General features: G+C 39.6%; 1 long non-coding RNA gene across 1 annotated transcript in view; it reads right to left on the bottom strand.

Moving 5' to 3' along the window:
• Window positions 1-1391: 1391 nt before the first annotated feature.
• Window positions 1392-25500, bottom strand: part of LOC109392311 (uncharacterized) — a 48435-nt gene continuing 24326 nt past the window's right edge. The window contains exons 4-5 of the long non-coding RNA XR_002126038.1: window positions 17610-17708; window positions 1392-1517 (exon numbers count right to left, since the gene is read on the bottom strand). This is a non-coding gene — a long non-coding RNA (uncharacterized LOC109392311). The remainder of the gene's footprint in view (window positions 1518-17609; window positions 17709-25500) is intronic.

Raw genomic sequence — 25500 nt, 5'->3', positions numbered from 1 at the left:
GAGAAACTGGCACTTCAGAAACATAGAGGCAGCAGAGAGCCTTTTGGACCTGAACAGGCTGTTTTCCTGCCGGTTTATCAGAGACCCAAGTTTTGCTTCCCAGAGAAAGTTAGGGACATTCTGGGAGGGGTGCTAAGCCTCTGTCAGGCAAATGTTGATCTGAATTACTGTTGGGAATAACATGCAGGAATGCATCAAAATTCAGCAGATTTAAGAGACTGTCCCAGACCTCAGGGCTACTCTTTTCATTGGAGGGTTTAGGTAAAGGTGTGGATTAACCCTCTAAAGCAGGTACCTCCTCCCGGCTAGAGCCTTTATCCAGCCAGGGAGCTCTTCGAATATCCAGGCTGTTTCCTGAAGGGGCGCCAATGAGGAGAGCAACAGTGCAAAGGGATGGCTTCATGCATCTCTGCTTCCGACACCCTCCATCTTCTGCCTCAGGGCTGTGCGTTCTGGGGATAGCTATTAAAAGCTCCAAGTCGTCTAAATTTTTGCATTCAGTTTTCATTATAATTTAAACACTGGCATGGATGGAAGTAATGAGCAGAGGCCTGTTGGATACTCAGCCAGAATTCTCAGAACCCCAGTGGCCTTGACTCTGAAAGCTTAGGGCCACTTGTCACTTAAATGATCCATAATTCTGTTTCAGATTAGTACTGAACAGTCCAATCAGTTTCTCTGAGGACCCCTTAGCTTTCTGCTTGGCCATAAGCATGTTGGAATCACTCTGCTGTTGGTCTTATGGACATGATTCCGGTCCAGAGGGCTTTTCAGAGGTGGGAGTTTATGACCCAAAGGACATGAGCAGCTAAGAAGCCCACCCTGCTGGACTATCTTCACACAAAGAAAAGCCCACACTCTCTGCATGAGTCACCAGAAAAATCCTTTGTCCTATAAAACTTTCCTCCTGTATTCTCAGTGCCTAGCATTATATTACTGGAATTTGGATCCCAGGAGATGATAAGACATTATGATCTTTTAAAGTCCTTTATTAAAATGCAAAGACATCTAGGAAGGGTGAAAGCTTATATTATCAACAAGAATTGGAAGCCATTGAGGGCAGGAAAGATGACTTAGATGCCTTTTCTCATATATTCAGTTCTGAGCTTCCCAAGATTCTCAGATGGTTAAGGCATTCCATATAATCAAGGTGCTGAGCTTGCTGAAGACTTACCTCTTGTACACCTAATTTAAGTAACACGAACTATTTTGATGGAGATCTCATCGAAAATGTTTCACACTACCCTACCTTCTTAAATGCAGCCAGCCAAATAACAACAAAACACTTCTTGATAATTCAAGGTCATTATTATGAACACCCATTAGTGCCTTCTGCATTGATTCTCTCAGAGTCCATTACAGTGGGCTGGGCTATTTGTACTCACCATGGCAGTTCTTGCATGTCTTTTAAAGCTTTCTGTCTTCTGCCTATCATCTCAGCCACTTTTGCTCTCTTCTTGCTCATGCTGAAGTGTTTGTCTTAAGCCTTCTTTCTCTTCTCTAACCTAGTCTAAGGTCTAGAATATAGGAAGTACTCAATTAATATTAGCAAATACACATGCATGTGTGAGTTCACGTGCTCGCTCACACACACACATGCACACACACACACACACACACACACGCTAAGAGAAGTATAATGCTGGTTTTAAACTAAAGCACAATCTAGCAATGTGTGTCAATATTTAAAATATGCTTTGGCCTAGATATACAACTTCTAAGAATTTGTCCTAAGGAAAAGCATGTTTATCACAATGTTGTTTATAATACTGAAAAATTGGAATAACCCAAATCTATCAAGAAGGCATTAGTTAAAAGAATAGCAGGGTATCTATACAATAGAATATGATATACAGCTTTTAAAATAATAAAGTAGAATTTTATTTATTGATATGAAAAAGTCAATGATATGTTATCAAATGAAAATGCAACTTACAAAGCAGTACTTCTGGTGTGATCTTTTGCCAAAACAAAAAAACAAAAATGAAAGGAAAGAAGAAAGAAAAGATATCAAAAATATCTTAAAAGTGTATTCCAAAATTATGTATCTTTGAATTATGGGATAACTATTAATCTTTCTTTTCTTTCTTTTTGAATGTTTTAAATTTTGTTTCATACAAATGTATCCCATAATCATATATGTATCATATGTACATATACAGTGGGTGCCAAAAAAATTGTATACACATTTAAAGAAAGGAAAAATTGTATTAATATATAACAATAACAAAAGATGAAGACAAGTCACATTTGACTTCTGCAATGACAAGAGGTGCTCAAAGTGGTTACCATCAGCGTCCAGACACTTCTGATGATGGTAAACTACTGCTTGAGCAATGATGACCAGTGTTAACATCTCTTAAAATGTGTATACATTTTTTTGGCACCCTGGTATATGCATACATATAACTTTCATAATCAGAATAAAGTAATACATCTATGTAACAGCTCAGCTCAGACCCCACCCCTGGGAGAGGTGCCCCTGGGTTCTCCCGCCTGTGTTCATGGACGCTGTTCCTTTGCGCTCTCACAATTCCCTGTGCACAGATTTTTTTTTTGCATTCATCTCTCTGCATTATAGTTTTCCTATTACATATCAGTCGCATCAGCAAGACCATGTAAATTTGAGGGCTATCTCAAATTTGATGAATTCGATTCATATTTGATTTTCCCTTATATGCCACCTTGCTTATAGTTCATGCTCAGTAAATATTTGTTGAGTGGATAGATGCATCAATGAATGGGCCACATGCATTCTAGAACTAACTCAGCCTTCAAAGTCAAGTGAGAAAGCCCAAGCAGAGGTGATGCTCACCTCGCCTTTCATAATCTGGCTGCAGCACACAGTCTGGGATCCCCTGAAGGGGTTCCCCCGGGCACACAGCAAGGACTCAGTATGTGTGTGTTGAAAGAAAGAATAAAGGGTTGAATGGGTGAGAATGAACAGAGAAGATAAAACAATACCAGTTCTATCCTAAGCAGAGGGTCCGGTGACAGCTGGCACCAAGACCTGAAAATCACCCTGAAATTAGGAGACAGAGATGCGAAGGAACCTTAGAAATCATCTAATCCACCTTCCCCATTTCATAGGTGTGGATACGCTGGCCCAAAGAGGAGAAGTGCTTTCTCAAAGACACAAGGTGGGTACGCAGCAGAATGGCAGCCAGAAGCTGGAGCTCTAGCCACCTGGCCTGGGGCCACTGTCCTGCAAAGCCACCACAACCTGAGGCCCCTGCCAGTTCAGCAGCTCTAGCTGGACAAATAGAAGGCGGCATCAGGATGTTCCCTATTCATCTCTGTCGGCCTTTCCTCCCTTCCTCCATCCACTCTATATGCTGTTTGAACTGGACCCCTTCCCAGAGCAACTGCCCCTCTGTCAGCAGTCTGTGTGCATCTAGAGACCTTGGCTGCCCTGTCTGTTGCATCTCACCTACCAGGGTTTTGTTCTGTTGAATAAAAGCAAATCCTGCATCCGGCAACAAACACTTTCCCATTCTTGAATAATTGAAAGGCTGGGCCCCAAGCCGCAGCAGGCTAGGAACTCATTAGAAATGGAGCATGGGGATGCAGCAGCCAGCATCACTCCCTGTGCGTGTGGGCACTCCGCATGGAGCCCGCCTCCCGGGGGCCTGCTGCCAGGCCCCCGGCCTGTGTGGGGGACAGTGAGAACTTTGCCAGCGTTCGTTTCTTCACAATTCCATAGCAACCCTCTGTCTCTGCTCCCAAATTAATCTACATGGTGAACGCGAGAAAGCATAGATTGCTTAATTTTCCCATCCCCAGGCCTGTGATACCTGATTGAAGGAATTAAAAGTATAACTCGAACAAATATCTTTGCATTGTTTTCACATAGACTAGCAGTGAGAATAAGCCCATTTCTCAGCTGACCTGTGAGAAAATACAGGCCTTCTCTCTATTTTGATCTAATCCTCTCCAGGTCAGATGAACAATACAGAACACTCCTCACAATGACAGCACTTCACAGCCTTTTAGCCACAACACCTCTTTATAACCACTCAGTGAGGCAGACGGAACAGAGATCTCCTTTGTCCGTGGGAGGTCAGAGAACAGAACAGGTATTGAACCCACGACTCCGGCCTCCAGCCCACGCTTGCGGTACCCTCCCAGGGCCAGCGGCCTCGGGCTGACAGGCATCCTGCCAGGCTCAATATGGCAATTACAGCTATTTCTACAAACTTCAAATATGGCCGGATGATTTGCCTGTATGTACAAAGCTATATTTTGTCAGGTTCCCATCATCTCTGAGATAGAGACCCAAGTCCTGATGGGGAGTTTCCAGGGCCTCCATGTTCCAGTCTGTCTGCCTCCAGGTTCTCACCATGTTCTGTGCTCCCCTGCAATGGTCACGCCCTCAACCGCAGTGACTTTGGTTTTCCACTGTCCTCAGCAGGGCCAGGTTTGTGGCTCTACTCCTTTGTATGTGCGTCCACCAGGACTCAATTGTTCTCCTCTGACTGAGCTCCTCCCCATCACGTAAGGCTCTGATTTCTAAGGATCTCTCACTCCCGAGCAGGTGAGCTCCCCACAGGGTACATCCCTATAGCACCCTCCACTCCCTTTCCATCTCCCTGGAGATAACTGGTCCAGCGGCTGTCTTTCCCATCACACTGTGAGCTCCGTTATTCTGCAGGAGCACAACTGCCTGCTTCATGTCTGTTCACCAGGACCTATTATGACATCTGACACAGAGTAGGCCTCCGTCAATATTTGCTCAATGAACAAACAAGCAAATGGATGAATAAAAAGCAAAAACAGAAACAGAATCAAAATCAGGCCACTAAAAAGTCTTTGCTGGGTATCTTTTCATTCTTTTTTTGGTTGTTATTTTTAATGAATATTTAGTTAGTGTCTGCTATGTGCCAGGAACTGCTCTAGAGACAGAAAAAGAAAAAATCACAGCAGTGAAGAAAACAGGCAAGAATTTCTGCACTCATGGGGTGGCTTTGGTTCTAGCTGAAGGAGATAGATAATGAAGAAAATAAAATGTATACTTTCATAAAGGTGCTTAGCACCCTTATAGGGGCAGGAAGGAGAGGAGGCAGGAGATGCTTGAACATCAGTGCTGACCACAAGTAGCTAAAACCAACTCTCTTACCACCTGAGACATCCCCACAGTCTGTATTCCACTCAATTTCTTTTTTATCCAATTCCCCAAATGGTGTACATTTAATTAGCTTTCTATTTTAATGCTATTTTAGCTCATTCTGAGATGATATATGGGTCAGGCACCATTTTTTTCCCATCAAAGTACTTCCTTTGGATAAATTCCTAAATGGAGAATTATTTAATCAAAATGTACTTTTTAAGATCTCAAGGTGTACTTTCATTTCGTTACTACAAATAAGCTTAGATATTTATAAAGCCATTTTGGCAAAAATGTACCACTTTCATCATATAATCAGCAGGACTGAGAATTATTGTTGGTTTGTTTAGTTGTCATTTTAGTAGATGTGAGAATGGTATTTCAAGGTTATTTACATTTGCACTTTGCTGATTCTCCCATTTTTATTTTTAAAAGTGGATTGCCCAAATACAAAGCAGTGCCTTTTTACCTTGTGGAAAAACATGACTGTGTTTACTAAACTTGAGGTCTTTGCATTTTCAACAAGAGAGCAGAGACTGCACCCAAGACGCAACTGGTAAGTAGATTCTGCAAAATGCTTAGACTTTTTTTTTCCATTGGGACAACCAGATCATGAAAGCTACTAGACTGAAATGCAAAAAAAAAAACCCTGATAGGGCTCTGAAGGTCAACTTACCATGTTGGCACCAAGTCAAATATGTTTCAAATACTTAAGGCAAATAAGCAATACTCACATACGATACTAAGAACTAAACATGGCTCCTAAGAGTGCATAGTACATCAACACCTACTGACCAATGAAAGAACAACCCTCAACGGTAATGTGTTTTGCTTTTATTTACCTTTGCTGAGTATGGATTTGGGGTTTTGCACCCTAGAGGCTTGATTATTTGGATTATTTCTTTATGGCTCAATAAACCAGTGAGTAAAGGCTTTTTCAGTCAATTATTTCATTTTAAAAAATATACTAAATAGCTATTTAGATGACTCATGATTCAATCTCATTCTGATAGCATATGTAGTTTTTAGTTGAACATGGACTCTTAACAAATCAGATGTCTTCGAATTTTCACTTTCAAAGACAGTAGTTGAAAATTTCAACCGACAATTTAAATGTACTATTAAATATGAGAAATGCCAGACCATTTATGTTTTTCTTATGGTTTGGCATATTTTTTCTTTTGATATCAAACTAGATATCATGTCTTTCGGTTTCAATTAGACTTCATGTATTTATATCCCTTTTCTATGTGGCATGATTCACATACAACATTGACCTTTTTGACGTGCAGTTCTATGAGTTTGACACATCCGGTTACAAAATTATAACAGCTACCAGAATCAAGATATAGAGCCGTTCCATCTCCTTCAAAAATGTCCTTATACCCCTTGGCAACCTCTCCATCTATTTTCAGCCTCTGGCAACTACTGATCTATTTTGCCTTTTCCAGAATGTCATGTAAATGGAACCAAACAGTATGCAGCCTTTTGGGCCTGGCTTCTTTCTTTTGCTAGAATGCATCTGAGCTTCATCCAGGACAATGCATGTATCACTATACTTTATTCCCTTTTATTGTGTAATGGTATTCCTTTACATGGATGTGCCAGAGTATGTTTATCCATATGATTTGCGTAAGTTGAAAGAAGTTGTGATATAAAGTGGCCATAAGCATTCAGGTCCAGGTTTCTGTGTGATCATAATTTTTCATTTCTCCTGAGTAAATACCTACGAGTGGCATTTCTGGGTTATACAGTCTCTTATAGGAAATTGCCAAATGGCTGTCTGTATATTTTGCATTCCCACCAGCAATATATGAGAATTCCCATCTCGGCATGTTCTCACCAGCTCCTGGCATTGTCTGATATGTTTATTTTAGCCTTTGCTTTAGGTGTGTAGCAACATCTTATCGTGATTTTAATTTCCATTTTTCTGATGACTAATGAAGATGAGCATTTCGTAGACGTATTTGCCATCCATATTTTTTGGCTGAGGTGTCTGTTCAAATATTTTTCAATGTTTAATTGGGTAGGACATCTTCTTACCATTGGATTTGCAGAGAAATTTGCATATTCTAGGAATAAGTTCTTTCTGTTTTGCCAATATTTTCTTCTAGTCCATAGCTTGTCTTTTTAATTTTCCTAACAGTGATTTTGCAAAGCGGACATTTTCAGTTGTGAGGAGGTCCAATTATATTCCTTGTTAAGTGGTGTGTGTGTGTGGGGGGGGGGGGTTTCCATCTCTTTTTACTATTTTCACCACCATCAGTGACCATTATACAACAGTATGTGCAGGTCTGTTTCACTGAGCACACGCAGTTCCACCCCATCTCCTCAGCATGAAGGGAACAAGTATGAGACATGAAACGAACGTTGAACTGAGAATCAGGACATCTAGATTCCTATTTTGTCATTGGTTTGCCATCAACCTTGAGCTTATTATTTAAATTCTTTTGTTTTCCATTTGTTTATCTACCCATAGAAATAAAACCCACATTACCCATTTCAGGAATGATGAGGATAAAGTGAGACAGACGACACAAAAGCACTTTCAAATTACTAGAAGCGTTACACATGCACAGGACATCGTTAGGGGATATTTTTCTCTTCCGAGAACCTCCCATCAACTTTGACAGACACACTTGGACCCCACATTACAAAGGAACCTCTATAACTTCAAATATAAAGCTCTAATGTATATCGTGTATCCAGTGCTTTTCTCTTTTACTCTAGAATAATATCCTTTGGCAACTTCATATTTTCTTTTCATGCTCTTATATCAAATTTCTTTTTAAATTCCGTGTACTGTATTTTACACTGGATAATCTTTAGATTTAGTTTCAGAAACTTATCATTTTTAATTTTTCAAAAAGAAATGCTCCAACCAGCAAGAGAATTGAATAAGAATTCATCCTTTGGATATTTGGCAGAAACATCTTCTTTCATGAAACAGTGGTGTTTTTCAACAATGGAGCAAGATTTTTTTTTCTTCTCTCTCAAGGGAGAAAACTGAAGTATAGCTGAAGATTAAACATTCTCCAGGATATGTATGGTCCGTATTCTAGTATAACAAGATAAGAAAAAGGATATTTCCATGGGCAAGTATATCTGTGGTTAGGAATTGTAACTGCAAGATTCTAAAAATTGAAACAATCTAGGAAAGGAATAAATTTTTTAAAAGCTTTAGTCTATATAACCATAGAGACTTGATAATTTGTCACTTTCGTGTAGACTTTAATATATTTGTTTAATATTTTGAATTTTAAGAAATGTAAAAGTCTTCTTTATAAGATACATAGCTAATTTTGGTAAAATTGCTATTAGTCTATTTTGGGAAACAGGTAAATTTTACACTGAGCTCTTGGAATAGCCAAATAGCTCAAATCCAGGATAATTGCTTTAAAATGAATGTCAAATCATGTCACCGCTCTGGTCAAAGGCTTTGCCATCTCATTCAGAATGATAGCCAAAGTCCTTACGAGGGTCGATTGACAGCCCCCTCCCCACTCTCCACTGTCACCCCTTGTCACTCTCCCCTCTTGCCTACCCCACTGAAGTTCACTGGACTTCTATTTCTTGTTCATTTCAGCCCCTGTGCCCTCACTGGTGCATCTCTCTGAGATGCTCTTCCTCCAACTATCACATAGTTCATTCCTGGTCCAGGACCAGCTATATCATTAGTTGGACCCAGTGTAAGATGAAAATGACTTTTGTTAAAATAATTATTAAGCATCTCAAGATGGCAGCAACAGAGCATTAAAGCCAGTGTGGCACCCTCTAGTGCTGTACAGGTAAGACATCCATGAAGCCAGCTCCCCGCCTGGCTCTTCACTTCCCTTCATAGTTCTGTTCCAAAGTCACCTTATCTTATAGAAGTTGTCCTTTCTATGTAAAATAGTTACTCCTGAAACAATTTGCCTTTGATGATTGACTGATTGATTGATTCATTGTGTACCTGTCTCCAGTGGAATATAAAGTCCATACATGTTGTATCACTCAGAGCATAGAACATATCCAGCCACTCAAATATTTGATAATTAAATGAACAAATGCATAAATGAGAAGTAATGAAAATCTAAACCCATATGAATAAAAAGAAAGAAGTCAAGAGACACATCACATTACACAACAGTGAATACAGAAATTGTTTGCCTATGTGAAGAGGGGTCCAGATTTGAAACTTCAGATTTAGGGATGAGGAGAATGACTTCAGCCTCAGCTCTAACACTGGCTGGTGGTGTGATTTTGGACAGGTCTCCTGACCTCTCTGAATCCCATGTTGCCACCAGTTCAATGAAGGGCTTTCCAACACTTTATTCTGTGGCCTTATGTAACAGTATCAAATTCTTAAATGAGACAGTATAATATAATAATCTGAACAGGTGAAGATATTTTCTGTACATTTGAGTCAAAAGACAAATAGGAGATGATCTTTGAATTTCTGATCTGGCATGTCTCCAGCCTTCCCCTTCAAGGTGATTGTCTAGTTATGGAGATTTTTTATATATATATATATATATATATATATATATATATATATATATATATATATATATATACATCCTCAGAAAATCACTTTTCCTGAGGAAAAAAAAATTACTCTTCTTTGAAGAGTACCTAGAATTTTTATAAATAACTTATTATGCACTACAGTTTCAGTGACTTGACCTTTTAAGCTCTTAAATAGGTCATCCTAATGGGCTTATCTGGGCCCACAGGCTGTTTGTTATATGTTAGTTCTTTAAAAAAAAGAGATAGAAGCCTAAATGTGGAGGCTTCTGAGCCTCCATTTTCTCACCGGGTGGGACATTCGGGGGTGTCTATTGCTGAATCATTGTGGAAAACAGAATCCTCATTTAATATGCCAAGCTCCTTTCTTGTATTATTAATTCCAAAAATCATGAAGAAATGTTCTGAGCATAAATTCTCTTGGCATAGATGATATAAAAAACACAAAACATTAAAATGCCTTCTGGCTCCATATGTGTCTGTGTTGAAAAATATTTGTTTTCCAAATCTCAGCCTCTCTTCATTTTGGCCAATAATAGGGCACGTTATTTGCTTTGTGGTTTGTTTTTTATGTCCATTTTGCTGGAGATAATATCCTGTGTCTTTTCTAGTCTTCTGATTAATTTTTCCTCTACTCATTGTGTTTTCTTAGCAAAAAAAAGCAAATTGATTTCCCCTGCAGAGTTTACATTAATCCCTCCCACTGAAAGATTTTTGATGTGCTTTCATCACTATTTTTAATAATCCCCATATTCTATCTGATGGAATGAGAGCAAGATGGACTCCAATCACATAAAAATAGGGTCAAAATGAACTGAAAGTAAAACCCATACAGATGCTGAGACAAAGGCTACAGAGTGAGTCTGTTGAATAAGGACAGGCTTAGGAGTTCTACACATCTCAGTACCAGGTCAGAGCAGGACTTACTACTAAGCCCCACTGATGTTGAAGCTTTGACATCCCCCTGATAAGAAGCCCACTTTTTAGGGGCAAGGATTATAGTTCCTTTTTGGGCAGCCCCAGTTATAACAGTTAGAGAAACATGGATGCAGGGAGCTTGCCTGGTCATCAGAAGGGCAGGTTAGGCAGAGAGCAGAGCCTAGTGAATTAAAGACAAGTTATAACTGCATGCCTTGTTGCTCAGACAGTGAGAACAAAACAAGAAGAAAAAAACACCAAATGTACATATCATCCCCAAGTATGTTGCTAGTATGCAGGGAGCATCAGAGAATCATGGCATTCCAGAACATCCCATGAAGGAATCTACACATAGAGATTCAAGGATGATTGCCTGTCGGTGAAGGCAACACCACCCTTTCTCCCTCCTAAAGATTTAAATAAAAGCATAAGAAATCTTCCCATAACAATAAATTAAGAGACGGTTTGGACCAACTGAGGTAGAAGAAAAGACCTCTGTGGTAGGAACGGGAAGACCTGTTTCTAACCCCAACTATTTCACTAACCAGCATGAGTAAGTTTTTCTTAGACCATTCAGGCCAGCCCTTCTGTCAACTAAACACTGTTAGTGCTAATTACCCAGCTGATGGCATGTGGAACAGATGAATCGCCCAGCTGAGCCCTCTCCGATTTTTGAAGCAATATTGTGAGATATAATAAAGTAGTTGCCATTTTAAGCTACTAAATTTTGGATTAATTTGTTACATAATAACACGTAACCAAAACTGAATTTTATACTGGAAGTGAGGTACTATAAAGCATGTGGCATTGCTTTGGAGCCAAGAAGTGGGCGAAAGGTAAAAGAACCTGGAGGAGACCATTACTAAAGTGTCAAAAGACCAAGAGGAAAATGTTTTTAGAGGCTAGAGAAGGATGTAGTAGTAGACAGTTGAGTGAAACTGTTGCCTGCAGTGATGTAGAAAATAGAAAAGGTATCCAATGAACAGTTAGATCTGGCTAAAGAGATTTCCAGACAGAATATCAAAAGTAGCAACTGGTTTCTTTTGACTATATGTGGCCAAATATACTGATAATGAGAAGTGAGATTAAACAAGAAAATGCACAGTTTTCAAGAGAATTTAGAGGAGATAGAAAGAAGCCAGGATTTGCTTGTTCCTGAGTAAAAATGTTTTCCATTCCCAGCTACTCCAGGTGGTGAAATAATCTCAAAGTAATAAATGGTCTCAGGGTGAAGATGTTAAGGCTGTTGCTGTAAGACCTTTTTTGAGACTCAGAAAGATTTAAGGTGCGCCTTGTAAGACTTCTAAGACTTTTAGGAATATAAACCTAAAGTACACTCTTTGGTAGGGAAGGAAGATCTTTCATCTAGACAAAAGGGCTTTGTCCCACAGTACAGCACACTGTGTCACAACAAGCCACAGAGAAGCTTATCTGGAAGATAACTGTGAGGGCGACTTTTATCTAATGGCATTAACCCAAAAAAGAATTGCACAAACACAGAAAGTTTTAAAGAGAATGGTACTACAGAAGTTAGCTGGATAGAGATAGCCCAAAATGAAAAGAGACCTTTGTACCCACAAAAGAAACAGACAGAAAACTACTCTGTGCAAACATAGGCTTTTTCTTATATGAAAGAAAACGTGACTCAGAGAGGAAAACCAAGAGCCCAAAGAACAGAGATAGGCGCCATGAAGAATCATTCCCAGAGAGGAAGACTGGGCCTCGCTAAGCAATGAAGTGGTGACATGTGCCCAGCTTGTTTTATAATTAGCTGGATTTCTGAATGGGTCTAGACCAGTGACTGCTGTGTCTCCTGTTTTCACCTGTTTGGTTGAGAGTGTCTGTTTTGTTTATAACACCTTGTATCACCATTGTCTATTGGTTGTGAAGGGGGCAGACATCTTGTCTCTTTATTTAATGTGAATATATTTAACATATCTCCACATCAATGGAGCAGCTGGTTGGTTAGAGTGCAGTGCTCATAACACCAAGGTTGCCAGTTCAATCCCTACATGAGCCACTGAGCTGCACCCTCCACAACTAGATTGAAACAGCTACTTGACTTGGAGCTGATGGGTCCTGGAAAAACACACTGTTCCCCAATTAAAAAAAAAAAAAAGAGGAATCCACTTAAAGAACCACTCCTGAGGAGTCTTATTAGCTTTTGGACTTATTTATAGAACAAGATCCTAAACTGCAGCTTGAATCTGATGCTAGGAAGGGATGAGAATTTTGAGGGTCTTCAGAGGTGGGAAATGTATTTGCATTTGGGGAAATATAAATGGGTTTTGGCCAAAAGATGGACTGTGATAGGCCAAAGATGGTCACAGTTTCTTTGTCACTTCTCCCCTTGAAGGATGGTGTCTAATATCCCTTCCTTTTCCTCTGAGCTGGCCTTCTCAACTTGTTTGATAGAATGCATCAGAATTGACATGTGGAATTTTTGAGACTAGATCGTAGAACACCTTGAAGCACTCACCAGGGCCTCTTGCAACACTTTCTGGGAGCCATGAACCACCATGCTGGAGGTATAGACACTTCAGTTGACTTAACACAACCGAATTTCAACTTAACACAGTTCTCCAGCTATCAGCATTGAGCATCAGACATAGTAGGAAGCGCTCTTGGACCCTCTGGACCAGCCCATCACCAGTTGAATGCCACATAGAATAAAAGAATTACCTTGCTAAGACTTACCTGAATTTCTGATTCATAAAATTGTGGAAAAAAAATAAAATAATTTTTTATTTAAGCTGCTAAATTTGGGGGAAATTGTTTATGCAGCAGTAGATAACCAGAACAAGGACTCTTTCTCTTTCTGGGTCTTAGTTTCTTCATGAGCAAAATGTGAGATTTGAATCATACCTGTATATTACTTCTAATTTTAATAAAATTAGCAAAGTAACACATAACTACTTTTACTACACTGCCATAACCTTACTTATCTAATCATGCATAGATAGTAAACACTACAAATTATGTCACTTCTGACTAAATCACCAGAAGTACAGTTAAAAAACTGGGGAATTATTGTCAATACACACTACCTACTCTTCCAGATGAAGATATGTTAGCAAGATTAATGGTTTTTTGAGAGACAAAGTGACTTCTCCTTAATGAATTTCCATGGTGCCTAGCTAAAGGCACCCAGATTACATCATATCTAAAACATCCAAGTCTTTCAAAGAAAATTTTCCTTGAGCATGGCATATGACACTTGACCTAGGAGATCAATTCCTATCTGCAAACAAACTGGTGACTACCTGTGAGCAATGCATGCACTTCTGTCTATTCATTGAGCACAGGAGACTTTAACTCAGAGTCCATGTACCCTCAAGGAGCCCATGGACAGAACAAAGAGGGGATCCTTGTGCTTTCATGGGCAAAAATTATTCATTTCCGTAACCTCTAACTGAATTTAGCAATAACTTCAATTATGAATGCAGGTAACAAACAAAAAATTTTAGCAGTACCTGTGACTTTTATCACCAGAAGAAATCACCAATATTTTCATATCACATAAGAGTTGTTGCACACATCTCAAACTATCATGTACACACATCACGACTTTGAACTTGGGGTCATTAATCCCACTGACAAAATCATTATTTAACACATTGATAAAGATATATATGTTACTATAATATATACCCTACTATATCATGAGTTTGCTTTTGATATTTTGATAATACTTTATCTGAAGTGTTATGTGTTTTAATTTATGTATTTTAAAACATTATTATGAGAAAGGAGCTATAGGCTTCTCTAGACTACCAAAAGAGTCTCTGGCACCAAAAGGTTAAAACTCCCTAATTTTTAGCCCACACTGCAGCTCTTAGCTCACATGACTTTCCAGCCAGTCAGCACATGTTGAGCACCTGCCGTGGGCCCAATGTGGTCTCAGAGGTCAACGTGCCAATACCTTAGTTTTCTCTCACGCTTCGCTTCCTCTTCCCGTTTCCCATGTTAGTTGCTCCGAATATCAGCTCCTGTCTTAGGCCCCTATTTCACTTCTGGCCCCCTCATTCATCACAGATGATTCTGCCACATTCTTCGTTATAAAAAAGAGAGAACTTCCTCATGTTATCCATGACCAATGTTCCTATTGCTACATAGGTGCTGTTCTCTCTCCAATGTGTATTTTCAAATCTTATGTCTCTTCTGAGTTTGAAAGTCTAAATTTCCAACTGCCTCCTCACCTTGAATATCCTTCACGTACTTCCAATTCAACAGGATCATTCATTAGCAATCCCTGACGTCATACACTGCACCTCACACTAACCCCTAGGCACATGTGATGGCAGCAATTCTGTGCCTTGGAATCTTTGGTGCCATATATAGATTTACCTGCCTCTCCCTCCCCTGCAAATTCAGTCACATTGAATTTGTCCCTTTAAACATTTCCAAAATCCGTTTCTCTTACTTGACTCAGACCCTGCTTGATTCTTGCCATGACCATCACCACGACCTTTCAAAGGACCTCCTGGTTTCTAGTATCTCATTTTTTGCCAATCCAACTAGAATTAACTTTCGAGAACTCAAATTAAGCCATCTCACTTTCCACCTTAAAAGTTATATTGCCTAGACCAATGAGCCTCACCTGGATGATTGGTTGAAACACAAATTCCTGGGCTTCACTGCCAGAGTACCTGAGCCAGTCAGTCTGTTGGGGGACCTGGGAACTTGCATTTCTAGCCAGTTCCTTGGTGATGCTGCAGGTCAGGAAACCACACTTGGAAATGACTGGTCTAGACCATTTCTTTTAAAACCTGTTTGATTTGCAGTTCTTCCAGGAATAAACGTTTCAGTAAAAACCCCAATATACGTATACCTATGTATTTATAAATTATACACATGTTCTAATGTATTAACATAGTGGGGACATGATGCAACACATGAAATATAATCATAAAAAGATGACACAAAAACAAATAGAAAATTCAAGACTATTCTTCCTTCATCCAATTGGATCATGCTGTATACCTGCATCAGGATTCTGGGAGGGACAAAGATTAAGAATAAACCTGTGGTGTGAGATAGAAAGTCCTGTACCCTTTGTCTTCCTCGTCAGCCACAGTCCGCCTGTTTGCTCTCTAATTCTGGTTCTAGGCCATAGGTTACGGTAACCTTAAGAAATATCTTTAACGTCTTGAAGCCTCTATGTCTTTCTCGAAAAAATGGAGATAGTATTAGTAAGTACCTCATGGGATTGTTTTTAGGATGAAATAAGTCAGATGCATTAAAAAGTCCCCAGCATATAATACATGCTTGATTAATGTTGACCATTATGATAGCTCCTGGTTAGACACCTTTTGCTATAACCATGCTGGTAAGTTCACCGTTTCCTGAATAAACATCTATAACTCATTGTCTTTGCATGTGTTGTATCCTCTACCTAGAATATACTTTCTTCATCTCTGCTCGATAATATCCTTCTCATCTTTCACAGCCCAGTTGCAAATGTTGTGTCTCCTGTGGGAACTTACACGGACCTCCTGGTGTAATTAATTGCTCTCTCCTCTGTGTCCCCACAGCATTTTTGCAAGCCTCTGACTATGGCTTTCCACAATGTGTTAGGTACAGTTGCTTACATGCCATTTCCTCCAATATCATGAGCTCCTCGGTGGTTTGAATGGTGCCCAGTTGACATCACATCACTCAAGAAAATGCTTGGCACATAGCAGATGCTAGATACTCATTTTTATTGTTTTTATTTTTTGAGGGTGAGGACATGAAAGTGACAACCCTAGCCTAACGCCGTAGCCTAGCCTGCAACCTTGTGTTCAGCGGCAGATGGCATCTTTCCCCAAGTGACTTCCCACTTCAGCACCACTTCCCCTTGTCCCTTCACCTTGTCCCTGAGGCTGTGATATAATAAAAAAAATAAATATTTGCTATTTGTCCTCGGTTCCCGGCACACAGCTCCTAAACCCCTTGGAATCTCCAGAATGATAAGAGTATCTTTTGCATGTCGTTGAGATGTCTGATTCTGGGGGGCCCTAACTGGCTTCAGGATTGGGGTTGTTCACCAGAAAGATCAAGCCTTAGTTAGAAACTTAGAACTTTCAGTCCCATCCCCCAACTACCAGGGAGGGTAGAAGGGCTGGAGATTGAGTTTAATCGCCAGTGGCCAACAATTTAACTAGTCAAGCCTATTTAAGGCAACCTCCAGAAAAACCCTGAACAACAGGGGTTGGAAATGCATGCATGCTCTGGGAGAGTAGTGCACCCCAACTTCACAGGACCGAAGCTCTTTCATGCAAACCCTTCTGGGTTTCACCGTATGTACCTCTTTATTTGGCTGTTCATTGTAGCTTTCACAATATCTTTTCTACTAAAAGGTAAACATAAGCACTATTTCCCTTCATTTTGTGAATTATTCTGGCAAATTATCAAACCTGAGGAGGGAGTGGTGGGAAACCATCATTTATAGCCAGTTGACCAGGGGTCCAGATGGCAATCTGAGACTTGTGACTAGCACGGGGACAGTCTCATGAGACTGAGCCCTTAATCTGTGGGATCTGTGTTAACTCTGATAAGCTAGAGTCAGATTAAATTGAATTGTAGGATGCCCAGTTGATGTCCGGAAAGCTGGAGAATTGGTTGGTATGGGGAATAAAACCTACCCATTTGGTGTGGGAGTGTGAGTAAAAGCAGTTAGGAGAGCCCAGTGAGGTTCATCTGGGAGTCTGCAGCCATCTGATAGAAACATGCCCGCTAACCTGAAGGCACCACACCTGGAACTATGCCCTCATCAGGACCACAGTCTGTTCACTTGAATAGCATGGCCACAAAATGGTGATAAAAGAGCCTGTTAGAATTGATATCTTGATTCATCTCCCTGGTTTCTATAATTTCAAGATCTTGGAATACAAAAAAAAAAAAAAAGAATGACTGTCCTTAGTATGAAAACTCTCCCCAACCTCATTAACAAGATTGCCCAAGCTCCCAAGGCCCTGAGGTCCTCTAATTATGTTCCCTTTGAGTCAACACTTGACCCCTGTTCCAGTATGTTCCAGTGCACATCTAATTCCATTTGAACTGTGAGCAAAAAGTGTCAAAGCGTATATGCCCTGCTTACCTGCATGGCCATGGTTGTCTTCTGGGTTCATCTGCAGTTCTTTCAGAGCTGGCACCTGGGTCTCTGAGTGGGCTGCTCTTTGTAAGTCCCTCCTGTCAACTGCATAAAAAAAATGGAATCAAATTACACTAACATTTTAATAAACCAATCAAAGCCCTTCCACCACCTGCTAACCAGGTTGACATTGTCACATTCCCTCTGCCCAGACGTCCCATTCAATGGAGCTCTGCTGACATGCACTCATGATTACTGGGTTACTTTATTGTGAATGAAAAGCTAGCCTCGTGTCACATCAAGCATATTTTTAAACCATGACACAGAGCATAAGTGAACCAGATATGCCCTTGTCAACTCTGATGAAAGAAGAATATCAGACCCATTAAAAGGCTAAAGTCCAATCACCCTTCAGTGCTTTTTCTTCTCATCAGCAAAAATGCTCATTAATCCTAATATATTTGCTTTCAGGCATGAACTATGAGATCTGAACAGAAATGTCACTTGTAATGAACACATTTTGACAGAAGCAGAATTATGATTCTATGGGTAATGATAGTAATAATAATAACAATAATAATAATAAACCATATCAAGGGAACCATAAGAGTCCATGTTCTCTAAGCTGGCAAGGGACCGGTGAGACCCTCTGGCTGTGACATGGTCTTGTGATACTCCAGAAGCAACTGGGTCAACAACGTGACTAATAAAATCATGAGGCTGATCTTCCAACCAACAGACCAGAATGTACACATCCCGAAAGCAGACATCCATCACTGACTTGATCTGGGATTGAGGACGTGGACTCTTCCTGTGAATAACCCCAAATACCTATTTATGATCCTGCATTTAGTTAATTTACAGGGATGACTTTTCTGGGCTGGGAGATTATTGTAAGGATACTTGAGGTAGAGCACCACGGAGTCAGTCACCTTGGAGCCCAGAGATTCCAAGTCTGGGTCATCCTAAAGAAGGAGGTAACCATTGTCCATGATTCAGATATCAATGTAAGAACCAAGATCTTATTTAACTTAGCACGTAGATTTCCCACTAGAGAACACCTTGGAGCTCTGCATAGAATAGGTACTTCATTTTTTCTTCAGTAAGTGTTGCCACTTTCCAACACTACCCAACTGTCTTCCTGACCTTTAAGGAATAAGGCTGCCCAGCCCTAATCTCACAGCCACACTATGAGCAGGAAAAGGATCTCATGGAACTGCAATATCCCCTCCAAAATCATTTAACATGGGAGGATGGACTACGAATTTTTTCAAGCCACTGTACTTGGGTCTCTGCTACCGATGGCCAAATACCATTTTTTATGGATCCTGACATATACTACTGAGGTCATTTCACAGGTAAGCAAACCAGTTCAGAGAGATTAAGATGCTTACACCGCAGCACACAGCTAGACTCGTGAAGTCAGGCTTTTACTCCCGGGTCCCTGATAGCAGAGACGTGTTCTTCCTAATGTGCCCGTGGCTGCAGTGGCCATGAATCAATAGAGCAATTAGAATTGTTATGTCTATTGTAATATTGAGTTAGAAAAAGGATTTGGTTTCAATAGATCAAAGAGAAAAGAAATTAGAAAGAGAGCCTGTGGGGAAACGTGTGTGTGTGTGTGTGGAGAGTTTCCAGAAGAGAGGCCAGCCAAAAAAGGATTTAACACAATTGCTTATCAAATGGGCAAAGGACAGGGCATGCAATCATAAGTGAAGACACACAATTAGAAGACAAATGGGGAAAACACTTTATTTCTGTAGATATCAAGGAAAGGCAAATTAAAACAACAGTTTCGTGCTCTCTAAAACAACAAAGAACAGAATGGCAGCGCCCAGTTACCAATGATGCTGTGAAACCCATATACAAATGGACCCTGGAGAAAATATCATTTGGAAAATCCATTTGAAACAAAATAACCTATAATTTTCAAGAGTCATGAAAATGTTTATGCCCTTTATCTTAAAGAAAATATCTGAAAGAAATATCTTTAGATATATAAAGATGCAAACCAAACCAATATTCAGAACAGCAAATGTTTCAAGTTAATGTAAGTGCCCGTGAACAAGAGGATGTTGATGTTACGTGGACAATAAACATGGTGGAATATTATAGAGTGTTAGCTCAGGTTCCGCCCCCTCTGGTCTGGACCAAGGCAATTGATTAGTTGCTCCGCTCCAGCTTTGCCCTCTCCAGCCCGGGCTCTACACTGCCAACAGATGGGTTGTGGGAGTGTGGCACTCCCATCACCTGCCTGATGAAGGTCCAAGCTCTTAGGCCCCTGGGGCCCTGAGAGATGTACTGCACTTGCCCCTCCAGCCTCCTTTCTTGCAAAGGCCCCACCTCCTACTAGTGGCCTCCATTCCTACTAAACACAACACAGGCACATTCATTTCCTGAATAAACATCCATAACCCAGTGTCTGCTTATGCGGGAGCCTCTACCTGGAACAAACATCCTTCCTTCACCTCCACGTAGTAAAATCCTTACCATCCTTCACAACCCCAGCTCAAAAGGTGAGCTGGACTTTGCTCATGCATCTTTGGAATTACTGGGGCTGTATCAGCACAGTAAGTGTCAGTTTGCTTCAAGACTGAGCTTACTTACTGCCTCTTTGTAAAGATCTTTTTGATTTTCTGTACCTCCATTGCCACATGGAATCAGCCAAACTTTCCAAGAGGCCTCCAATGAACCTGGTATAGATGTTTATCATGGCTTGCCATTCCTTATTGCATGTGTTTTTATATATGTCTCTCTCTATTAAAACCCTTGAGGTCATGGGCACATCATCATAACCAAATATATCAGCATCATGTTCACCAGCATCAACTTAATGCTTAGCATATGCCAAGCACTGTGCTAGGAATTTTGCAGTTTATCTCCATATGTCATTAAATTTTTATAATTCTAATAAAGTATGTTGTTAATTAGTCTCAATGTAAAATACGAGGAAACCGAGGCTCAAAGAAGTTAAGTCATTTGCCTAAGACACAAAGTCAGCAAAGGGCATAGCCAAGAATTCAACTCTGGTCTGAGTCCAGCTATGTATCCTAAATGCTGTCTCATCCTCTTTTCTAACACAGTAGCTGCTCAATAATTGCTATCAGAAATACATAGGTGCTCAATGATTTTTATAAAAATAAAATGGCGTGGCAATATGGATAAGTGTTTACAATAGCTAGAATAAAAGAGGAATGTAACAATGTAGCCACACATTGATCACAACCACATTAAAACTATGTGTGTCTATTTGACAAAGATGCATGGGAACCTGGCAATAGCAAAGGTCAATTTATTAGAGAAAGAGAATTCTGGCAGTTTTTACATTGATTTTTGCCCTTGCACAGTATTCTTAAGTTGCTTACCAAGACTTTTTTGTTGTTCATGAGAGGCTAGCCCAGGGCTGCTCCACCCCTAGAGCTCCTAAGTCCATGAGGGTATCAACTGCCTAGTGCAGCGGTTCTCAACCTGTGGGTCGCGACCCCTTCGGGGGTCGAATGACCCTTTCACAGGGGTCACCTAAGACCATTGGAAAACAAAAAGATATTTACATTATGATTCATAACAGTAGCAAAATGACAGTTGTAGAGTAGCAACGAAAATAATTTTATGTTTGGGGGTCACCACAACATGAGGAACTGTATTAAGGGGCCGTGGCATTAGGAGGGTTGAGAACCGCTGGCCTAGAAGGAACTCAGAAGGTAGAGGCCCTAATGCGTTAGCACCCAAACACGCCCAGTGGAAACTGCATGCACATCAGCAGGCCAGACAAATTAACAAGTAAAAGGAAAGAGAAGTGCCAGCTTCCTTTTGTGCTGAATGGCCACACATAAAGAGGGTATGTATAAGACCTTAATTCTGTGCGAATAATAAGCAAAACCAGAGCTTCTTAGTACCATTCCATAGAAATCCATTTCAGAGATGAATCTCTAAGTGAGCTCTCCACCTTTTGCAAAGAACATACGAATAGGAGAGAAAAGTAAGGGAAAGGGGAAAAAGAAGGGAAATGAAAGGAGAGGGGAAGAAAAAAAAGAAAACTAATAATTGGTGATTTGACCAAGAAAAAAAAAGAGGCAGATAAATCTCATACTATAAATCCACCCATTGGTTTTCTTAAGATTCCTTCCCTGGAATTTTGCATTTTAGAATATGCTATTGTTTCATTTCACCCAAGGAACAGGACAAAGGATGGTGCCATTAACAGAAATGGGAAATTAAGAAGGTGCTTTGGGAAGGAATATAGGACCTTAAAAGGGACTCTATAAATGTTTGTGTACAGACCATTAAATGAAAGTGTCTTATTTGTTGAGTTGCAGTTTCCAATAGGACATTTTTCATGGCCTGCCAAAATTAGGAACACCTCCTCTCAAGGGGCAAGGCGACATTGCAGTAAATTTCCTATTTCAATAAGATAGAAATTGCAAGTCAGCAAGAAAGAGAGACAGGCTACATAGTTTCCTTAATCTTGTATTCCCAATCGAATGCAAGACCCAGAAATAGCCAGGATATACTTGCACAGCTCCTGCCCTCTGCCTCGGGTGGCTGATGAGAAGGGGATCCCTCAAGTGTCCAAGTAATCCTGGCTGTCTAGTTCCAAATACATTAGGTACCGATGAGGAGGACTTTGCTTGCAATGGGGCTGAGCCAGCCTGAGCAAAACCATGGCACTTTTTTTTTATATAAAAGGTCCAACTCCTTGTATCGCTTCCTTGAGTGCAGAAAAGATGGGTACTTTGTGGCACCCAATTGTTCCTTAGGACCCACAACTATTCATAGCTTTAAATGAAAATATTAAAAAAGAAAACATAATTGCCAAACAAAGAATAATTGCAAGCAGAAAATTTGGAATCATTTTATGATCTTGCTTGTGGCAGTTGACTTGCGTGAAAAATGTCTCTTCATCTCTGGGGAGGGGCACACAGATCATTGCATTGTTGTTTAGAAACCACTGATAGTATTCCTATGCTTTAATACTGTTTGCTTCCATAAGCAGGAAAAACTGGTTCAATGGAGATATCATGGGTCTTAGCCGATGGGTCGATTTTCTGAGGGTGACGGAAAAGGCTAGAGCTTGACAAGGTAGGTTGGGTGGGGGTAGACTGAGGGTAAGCTGAGACCACCCTGGCACTGAGGCCCCTTTGAGGGCTGACAACATACACCCCTTTGCAAGTGTAAGGAGGCAGCACCACCTTGTCTTACAGAGACTGACGCATCTCTCCTTCCCTCAGCAACCTCCACCTCCTCGTTTCCCTCCCTCTATAAGTCAACAGGAAAAATAACACTCCTGAAATAAGAGATTCATTTCTCATCAAAATAGAACCTTCTTTTATGTAGCTACCCATAAGCTTCCTTACTGAAGCACCAAATTCAAAAGCAGCCATAAGTAAAAAGAATTTGCTCTTATCATAAATAAAAGATTGTATATGCAAACTTATTTGCAGTAAAATCTTACGATAAAAATATAATTTATACCCTAGTTTCTCCTGTGTATTTTATGTAATATCCTAGTAAAATATTTTCATTTTACGACATGTACCTATTAAAACCATTCCTTATAAAACTGTCAGCATAAAATAAAATACAAAAACTGGAAGGAAAAAGCAGAGGAAAAGAAAATATATCAAAAAGAGGTGATGAAAGGCAACAGAAAGACACTTGTGAAAATCCTCCCAGTGAGATATAAATAACAGTAATATGGAGGCAGCGGAAGGTGCTGATAATTAAGTAGGATGTTTTAAGGTGAGAAATACTTAAGTCTTTCTTAGAATGTCATTCTTTTCTCTATGCTAACAAGAAATTTTTATCACAATACAATTTGGAGACAGGACCTTATGAGTGAAACACAATGAGTCTACAAAGTAACTCAATTAAAAGGAAAGAGTCCTTGAAATGGTAAATATTGTCTCTGAAAACGCTGCCCAACATTTGATTGACATTTACTCTGGAGTAAACAGATGCTCCGCCCACCAGCAAGAGGGGTGGCAGCCTGTTAGCCAGGGTCCCCTCAAAACCAGCTAATTAGATCTGTCAATCTTTGTTAGGTTGTAAGTATTTATTTTAAAATGATTTCACATGTACAGAAAATTTGCAAGAATAATAAAAAAAAATTTCCAGATACCATTCTTCCATATTCTACAACTATTAAAATTTTACCACCTTCTCCCTGTCATACATATTCAAATTATTATTCATTCAAATTATATATATTTAAACTCTATATATTTAATTTATATATACATATATAATTAAATTATACATATATTTAGTCATTTGAGAGTAAGTTGCTGAGTTATGATACCCATTTACCCCTAAAATGTCAATGTGTATTATTTGAGGGCATTCTCTTATGTAACTAGGGTAACATAACCAAAATCATGAAAATAATGTTTCATATTCTCTAATCTGTGGATCTTATTCAAATTACGACAATTGTCCCAACAACACCCCTTATGTTTTTTTTAAAAATGAGATAACTATAAAGAAAGAAAAGTCAAAAGAAAATTCTAGTCCAGGATCACCCATCGCATTCAGTTTCCGTGTCTGTTTGGTCTCCCTTAATCGGGCACAGCACCTCAGTCTCTTTGTTTTTTTCTGACCTTCAGTTTTTGAAGAGTATAAGCCAGCTATTTTTTGCAATAATAACGTGGTTTTGTCTGATGTTTCCTCTTGATTATGTTGTTTCTGAAAATGCTGCCCAACGTTTGATTGACATTTACTCTGGAGTAAACAGATTACACTTTTGTGGCAGGAACGCCACAGAGGTGACGTGGTTTTCTCAGTTTATCATATCAGGAGGCATATGTTGGTTTGTTTCATAAATGGTGATAACAATCACTTTGTTAAGGGGATGTTCATCGTGGAATTACTAGGTTTCCCTTTGTAATTAATAAGTGCAGATACTTTAGACTAAGTAAACATTCTGTGCCTCATCAAATTTTTATCCAATAGTTTCAGCATCTATTGATGACTCTTGCCTAAATCAATCATTATGGCGACGGATGCCAAATGAGAAGGGCTGTGAGGCTCCATGGAAGGGGTATTCCAGTATCTCTGGGGGACCTGATGGCTTAATTTTTGACTTGGGAAGTAAAGCAGTACCTACTTTTACTACAATCTATAGAAAGTAAAGATCAACACAATTGTCTAATGGGGACTAGATAGAACATAGAATCCATTTTCTGTGCATCGATAAGTCTCATCGGAAGGGTGAGGTTTTTATTGCTATCAAAAAGGCCTTAGGTTTAGAAAATTTGACACACAGGGTACTAGATATTTTCCTTTTAAGACAAATTAACTTCCAGTTTAAAAAATGGAATGGCTATATCTTTCTAAGTAATTGTTCTGTTCTTATGTAAAGACATTTTGAATTATGTAACCAACCAAGTTTTTCCTTTTGACAACACCTACTAGAAAACATATAGCCTAAACGGTGTTCAATTAACCACAGTACATCTTCTAAGTTTGTGTTTTCAGTTTCATTTCTGGACCGTATAATGATTCCAGCTAGTATTTTTTTCTCCTTTTGCTCTAATTTCTTATATATGCATCTTATTTTAGTAGGTATTTTTGTAGCTAAATTGAAATTTTGTGGATTAAAATAGGCATACAAATTAATTAATTAAATAGTCTAGGCTTGTTTCATCCATTACTCTGTCTCAAATCTCAAGAATCAAATTTCTTATTAATGAGGATATCTCATTTTGTTCCATTTGACAAGTTGGAGGATGGAGATGGTGAAAGAGTTCGTGACAAACTTTAAGTCAGAGCCATCAGTTAATTCAGCGACTATGCTTTCCAGAGCCCTAAAGTAATGAGATTGGTTATTTATTGTCACATGGAATGGGTCCTTGGTATACGTGAAAGAGCACTGACCCAGGCATAAAAGGCCCATCCAGGG

Source organism: Hipposideros armiger, unplaced genomic scaffold (genome assembly GCF_001890085.2).
Source record: "Hipposideros armiger isolate ML-2016 unplaced genomic scaffold, ASM189008v1 scaffold_0, whole genome shotgun sequence".
In the NCBI taxonomy this organism is placed as follows: domain Eukaryota; kingdom Metazoa; phylum Chordata; class Mammalia; order Chiroptera; family Hipposideridae; genus Hipposideros; species Hipposideros armiger.
This window is presented reverse-complemented; position numbering and strand designations above follow the sequence as displayed.